Here is an 8,528-nt window from a genome sequence, read left to right as displayed (position 1 = left end):
CCTTCTGTACCGTTTAAACATTAACTGGTTTTCAACAGGTGTTGGGCGCGTATCTGTTTCTATTTGTGTGCGTTTACTTGTACAGACCGATCCACCGGTGACTAATGACAACCATTTTCCAAAAATAAATACAACTAGGAATTCACAGAACCTGGGTCCGTATTCGTGAAAGCTGTACTCGACCCTACACTTTTGTGCTCGAGCCCAATTTGTTTATACTGAATTAACATTTTGTCAATGATTTGGAAGAATTTCGGGAAGACTTAAAGTCAAATGCATTTTTCAATGTTTACATTTTATTTTCTGATCGTGTTACATGATTCAAGCGAGTTACAGAAAAAATAGTTGTTTGAGCGTCGAATCCATGCTTAAACATGAAAACTGTTTCGTAAAAACGGGCCCAGTTTAAGTCAAAAATCACTAATCGGTGATTTTATGATCTGCACGCGAAAAAATATCAAAACTATTCGTTTCTGTTTCTGAATACGCGAAAGCGTATTGTTTTAAAATATTGTTTTAATGTTTTAAAATATTCAAGTGCACACTATCTAACCTAACAGAAAGCTGTACGGCGATCCCCGCGGGATACGCATGCGTATAAATGAGTTATCATTCTAATTAGTGTCCAGTTGTTTACATAGGGAGGGTGTAGATCGTCTGTGATAATGTTCACTGCAGGGCACTGTGTTGTGAGGTGTAAATGCCAAAATGTAATGAGTCCAAGTATCATCTGAACAATATTCTAATAATAACTTGAAACGAGAGAAAATTGAAACCCCCCCCCCCAAAAAACCCATCACCAAACTGTAAACGTCCATCTATGACGCAGAGGGAGGACTTGTCTGACTGGCTGGGAGTCAACATTGTCTTGTGAGGACCAAAACTACTTCTGTTCATCAAACCTGTTATATTTAAATATCTGTAAATATCTATCCTGGGAGGGTTTCTCGTACTGAAGTCGGGTCTTGGGCCCCACAATAAATTATACAAAGTTATATCCCCTTGTTCATTTTAGATACCAAAACCTGTTCGGAGCGCCATTTCTTTCTCATTTCACGAACATTCATCACAGTTTCTATACTTATGTATCTCGGGCAGGTAGAGTGTCGCAAAATGAAAGTGTGTCTAGCGCCAACACAATATCCAAAGTTATGACCCTTTATTAATTTTCGTCAAAAAAGGAAAATCCGTATGCAGAATTTGAAAGAAAGGTAAACCAAAGTGTTGATTTAAGCCTTCGACATGTCTAATATTTCTATCTGCCCATCAGGTAATTATAAGTCCCGATACATTCACTTGTAGGAATTCTCTGTATCTGTAATATAAACAAGAGATTAACGAAACATCAGCAAAGCTTCGCTTACATTAAACTTGTAAAAAAGAAATATGAATCTCATATAAAGAGGAAACTCTGGTAAGATCCTATTTCACCCAGCACTCATGTGAGTTACAACTCTATAAAGCCCCCTCACTAGTGCATTAATTTGAAGATAATACTTTTGATCAATTAAACAATATCATGAAAATCCCTAAAACATTAACTTTCATTAAAATGCAAAAGACACTGCGAGACGTAGAAATCTATCCATCAAACACAGGTCACTTAGTTAAAGACATAGCCACACATCATTGTCCTCATATCAAATATCGGGCTTCCGGCAGCATAACTTAGAAACATCTATTGGTTAAGTCTATTAAATGCAGACTGAAAAGCAACAGAAAATTGTACGAGTTTATATGTGTGTCTGAATATCTTCTATACAAAGTTATACGAGTTTATATGTATGTCTGAATATCTTCTATACAAAGTTGTACGAGTTTATATGTGTGTCTGAATATCTTCTATACAAAGTTATACGAGTTTATATGTATGTCTGAATATCTTCTATACAAAGTTGTACGAGTTTATATGTGTGTCTGAATATCTTCTATACAAAGTTGTACTAGTTTATATGTGTGTCTGAATATCTTCTATACAAAGTTATACGAGTTTATATGTGTGTCTGAATATCTTCTATGCAAAGTTGTACGAGTTTATATGTGTGTCTGAATATCTTCTATACAAATTTGTACGAGTTTATATGTGTGTCTAAATATCTTCTATACAAAGTTGTACGAGTTTATATGTGTGTCTGAATATCTTCTATACAAAGTTGTACGAGTTTATATGTGTGTCTGAATATCTTCTATACAAAGTTGTACGAGTTTATATGTGTGTCTGAATATCTTCTATACAAAGTTGTACGAGTTTATATGTGTGTCTGAATATCTTCTATACAAAGTTGTACGAGTTTATATGTGTGTCTGAATATCTTCTATACAAAGTTGTACGAGTTTATATGTGTGTCTGAATATCTTCTATACAAAGTTGTACGAGTTTATATGTGTGTCTGAATATCTTCTATACAAAGTTGTACGAGTTTATATGTGTGTCTGAATATCTTCTATACAAAGTTGTACGAGTTTATATGTGTGTCTGAATATCTTCTATACAAAGTTGTACGAGTTTATATGTGTGTCTGAATATCTTCTATACAAAGTTGTACGAGTTTATATGTGTGTCTGAATATCTTCTATACAAAGTTGTACGAGTTTATATGTGTGTCTGAATATCTTCTATACAAAGTTGTACGAGTTTATATGTGTGTCTGAATATCTTCTATACAAAGTTGTACGAGTTTATATGTGTGTCTGAATATCTTCTATACAAAGTTGTACGAGTTTATATGTGTGTCTGAATATCTTCTATACAAAGTTGTACGAGTTTATATGTGTGTCTGAATATCTTCTATACAAAGTTGTACGAGTTTATATGTGTGTCTGAATATCTTCTATACAAAGTTGTACGAGTTTATATGTGTGTCTGAATATCTTCTATACAAAGTTGTACGAGTTTATATGTGTGTCTGAATATCTTCTATACAAAGTTGTACGAGTTTATATGTGTGTCTGAATATCTTCTATACAAAGTTGTACGAGTTTATATGTGTGTCTGAATATCTTCTATACAAAGTTGTACGAGTTTATATGTGTGTCTGAATATCTTCTATACAAAGTTGTACGAGTTTATATGTGTGTCTGAATATCTTCTATACAAAGTTGTACGAGTTTATATGTGTGTCTGAATATCTTCTATACAAAGTTGTACGAGTTTATATGTGTGTCTGAATATCTTCTATACAAAGTTGTACGAGTTTATATGTGTGTCTGAATATCTTCTATACAAAGTTGTACGAGTTTATATGTGTGTCTGAATATCTTCTATACAAAGTTGTACGAGTTTATATGTGTGTCTGAATATCTTCTATACAAAGTTGTACGAGTTTATATGTGTGTCTGAATATCTTCTATACAAAGTTGTACGAGTTTATATGTGTGTCTGAATATCTTCTATACAAAGTTGTACGAGTTTATATGTGTGTCTGAATATCTTCTATACAAAGTTGTACGAGTTTATATGTGTGTCTGAATATCTTCTATACAAAGTTGTACGAGTTTATATGTGTGTCTGAATATCTTCTATACAAAGTTGTACGAGTTTATATGTGTGTCTGAATATCTTCTATACAAAGTTGTACGAGTTTATATGTGTGTCTGAATATCTTCTATACAAAGTTGTACGAGTTTATATGTGTGTCTGAATATCTTCTATACAAAGTTGTACGAGTTTATATGTGTGTCTGAATATCTTCTATACAAAGTTGTACGAGTTTATATGTGTGTCTGAATATCTTCTATACAAAGTTGTACGAGTTTATATGTGTGTCTGAATATCTTCTATACAAAGTTGTACGAGTTTATATGTGTGTCTGAATATCTTCTATACAAAGTTGTACGAGTTTATATGTGTGTCTGAATATCTTCTATACAAAGTTGTACGAGTTTATATGTGTGTCTGAATATCTTCTATACAAAGTTGTACGAGTTTATATGTGTGTCTGAATATCTTCTATACAAAGTTGTACGAGTTTATATGTGTGTCTGAATATCTTCTATACAAAGTTGTACGAGTTTATATGTGTGTCTGAATATCTTCTATACAAAGTTGTACGAGTTTATATGTGTGTCTGAATATCTTCTATACAAAGTTGTACGAGTTTATATGTGTGTCTGAATATCTTCTATACAAAGTTGTACGAGTTTATATGTGTGTCTGAATATCTTCTATACAAAGTTGTACGAGTTTATATGTGTGTCTGAATATCTTCTATACAAAGTTGTACGAGTTTATATGTGTGTCTGAATATCTTCTATACAAAGTTGTACGAGTTTATATGTGTGTCTGAATATCTTCTATACAAAGTTGTACGAGTTTATATGTGTGTCTGAATATCTTCTATACAAAGTTGTACGAGTTTATATGTGTGTCTGAATATCTTCTATACAAAGTTGTACGAGTTTATATGTGTGTCTGAATATCTTCTATACAAAGTTGTACGAGTTTATATGTGTGTCTGAATATCTTCTATACAAAGTTGTACGAGTTTATATGTGTGTCTGAATATCTTCTATACAAAGTTGTACGAGTTTATATGTGTGTCTGAATATCTTCTATACAAAGACGCCTCTGTCGTGTACTCGAATGAGACCTTAAAAGCAGGTAGAATTACGTCAGGTATATATGTGTTTGTCAATGTAACTTGTGGTATAGTTGAGAATAAAAAATCTGTTTCAAGAACCCAGGTGAAGACATCTCAACTGTAATGTGAGTATACTTTCATAATTGTAGAGTTTAGAGAAAGGTTCATTCCTTTATACTGGAGTAAAAATCCCTCTCATTTGTAACAAGACAGTATTAAATGGAATTTGCCTTTTGTTGGAAAAAATAACAAACTGTTGTAAACATATACTACAAGCACCATCTATTGATAATGTATCATGATTACTGTTTTGTGGACTTGCCATCCATTTTGTCTTTACAAATGTGTATTATTATACTCTGATATCTCATGTTGTACATTGTAATGTATCTGAGGAAATCAGCAAACTTTATCAGTATATAATTATTACGTCATAACGTTATATGTTATATAGTATACCACTTTTATACAATGTAGCAATGAGTGTCAGAGAAGTGTCTCATAAGACTCTTATATTATTAGAAGAATGGATATAGTGTGTTAGAGATGATTTATGTAATAGTATATTTGTACCCTGTACAAGTGACACTTCAATAAACTATTTTGATCTTAATTTTCACTTGAACGTAATATTTCAATAAATATATATTTATTAAATTCAATTTAAAACTAGTATATATTTATAATATTCTATTTAATACTAGTATGTATTTATAATATTCTATTTAATACTAGTATTTATTTATAATATTCTATTTAATACTAGTATTTATTGATAATATTCTATTTAATACTAGTATTTATTTATAATATTCTATTTAATACTACTACAGATGTATATATTTATTATATTGTATTTTATAATAGTATATATTCATAATATAAACTTTATACTAGTATTTATTTATAATATTCTATTTAATACTAGTATTTATTTATAATATTCTATTCTATACTACTGCAGATGTATATATTTATTATATTGTATTTTATACTAGTATATATTGATTATATTCTATTCTATACTAGTATATATTGATTATATTCTATTCTATACTAGTATATATTGATTATATCTATTCTTTACTAGTATATATTGATTATATTCTATTCTATACTAGTATATATTGATTATATTCTATTCTATACTAGTATATTTGATTATATTCTATTCTATACCAGTATATATTGATAATATTCTATTCTATACTAGTATATATTGATGATATTCTATTCTATACTTCTACAGATGTATATATTTATTATATTGTATTTAATAATAGTATATATTCATAATATAAACTTTATATTAGTATAAAGTTATAATATTCTATTCTATACTAGTATATATTGATAATATTCTATATATTGATAATATTCTATTCTTTACTAGTATATATTGATAATATTCTATTCTTTACTAGTATATATTGACAATATTCTATTCTATACTAGTAAATATTTATAATTTCATATTTTATACTAGTATATATCTATAAGATTATAATGTATACTAGTATGTATTTATAAAATTATATTTTACACCAGCATCTATTTATAATATTCGATTTTATACCGGTATATATTAACAAATATTCTAATTACACACACGTGTTATAAATGAGATTTCTATATTACTCACACTTCCAATGATTTAATGTATTACACACACGTGTAATACGTGATATTAGTGAGATTTCTATATAACACACACTTGTAATGGATGACTGTATTACACACACGTGTAATAAGTGAGATTTCTATATTACACACACTTGTAATGGATAAATGTATTACACATGTGTGTAATAAGTGAGATTTCTATATTACACACACTTGTAATGGATGACTGTATTACACACACGTGTAATAAGTGAGATTTCTATATAACTCACACGTGTAATAAGTGAGATTTCTATATAACACACACTTGTAATGGATGACTGTATTACACACACGTGTAATAAGTGAGATTTCTATATAACTCACACGTGTAATAAGTGAGATTTCTATATAACACACACTTGTAATGGATGACTGTATTACACACACGTGTAATAAGTGAGATTTCTATATAACTCACACGTGTAATAAGTGAGATTTCTATATAACACACACTTGTAATGGATGACTGTATTACACACACGTGTAATAAGTGAGATTTCTATATAACTCACACGTGTAATAAGTGAGATTTCTATATAACACACACTCGTAATGGATGACTGTATTACACACACGTGTAATAAGTGAGATTTCTATATAACTCACACGTGTAATTAAGTGAGATTTCTATATAACACACACTTGTAATGGATGACTGTATTACACACACGTGTAATAAGTGAGATTTCTATATTACACACACGTGTAATAAGTGAGATTTCTATATAACTCATACTTGTAATGGATGACTGTATTACACACGTGTAATAAGTGAGATTTCTATATAATTCACACGTGTAATAAGTGAGATTTCTATATAACTCACACTCGTAATAGATGACTGTATTACACACACGTGTAATAAGTGAGATTTCTATATTACACACACGTGTAATAAGTGAGATTCTTTATAACACACACACTTGTAATGGATGACTGTATTACACACGTGTAATTAGTGAGATTTCTATATAACTCACACGTGTAATAAGTGAGATTTCTATATAACTCACACTCGTAATAGATGACTGTATTACACACACGTGTAATAAGTGAGATTTCTATATAACTCACACGTGTAATTAAGTGAGATTTCTATATAACACACACTTGTAATGGATGACTGTATTACACACACGTGTAATAAGTGAGATTTCTATATTACACACACGTGTAATAAGTGAGTTTCTTTATAACACACACACTTGTAATGGATGACTGTATTACTCACACGTGTAATAAGTGAGATTTCTATATAACTCACACTCGTAATAGATGACTGTATTACACACACGTGTAATAAGTGAGATTTCTATATAACTCACGCGTGTAATTAAGTGAGATTTCTATATAACACACACTTGTAATTAAGTGAGATTTCTTAATAACACACACACTTGTAATGGATGACTGTATTACACACACGTGTAATAAGTGAGATTTCTATATAACACACACGTGTAATGGATGACTGTATTACATACACGTGTAATAAGTGAGATTTCTATATAACACACACGTGTAATAAGCGAGATTTCTATATAACTCACACGTGTAATAAGTGCGATTTCTATATAACACACACACTTGTAATGGATGACTGTATTACACACACGTGTAATTAAGTGAGATTTCTATATTACACACACTTGTAATGGATGACTGTATTACACACACGTGTAATAAGTGAGATTTCTATATAACACACACGTGTAATAAGTGAGATTTCTATATAACACACACGTGTAATACGTGATATTAGTGAGATTTCTATATAACACACACGTGTAATAAGTGAGATTTCTGTATAACACACACGTGTAATAAGTGAGATTTCTATATAACACACACTCGTAATGGATGACTGTATTACACACACGTGTAATAAGTGAGATTTCTATATAACTCACACGTGTAATTAAGTGAGATTTCTATATAACACACACTTGTAATGGATGACTGTATTACACACACGTGTAATAAGTGAGATTTCTATATAACACACACGTGTAATAAGTGAGATTTCTATATAACACACACTCGTAATGGATGACTGTATTACACACACGTGTAATAAGTGAGATTTCTATATAACTCACACGTGTAATTAAGTGAGATTTCTATATAACACACACTTGTAATGGATGACTGTATTACACACACGTGTAATAAGTGAGATTTCTATATAACACACACTCGTAATGGATGACTGTATTACACACACGTGTAATAAGTGAGATTTCTATATAACTCACACGTGTAATTAAGTGAGATTTCTATATA

Source organism: Mizuhopecten yessoensis, unplaced genomic scaffold, assembly GCF_002113885.1.
Source record: "Mizuhopecten yessoensis strain PY_sf001 unplaced genomic scaffold, ASM211388v2 scaffold716333, whole genome shotgun sequence".
Classification (NCBI taxonomy): domain Eukaryota; kingdom Metazoa; phylum Mollusca; class Bivalvia; order Pectinida; family Pectinidae; genus Mizuhopecten; species Mizuhopecten yessoensis.
Note: the sequence above shows the minus strand (reverse complement) of the source record.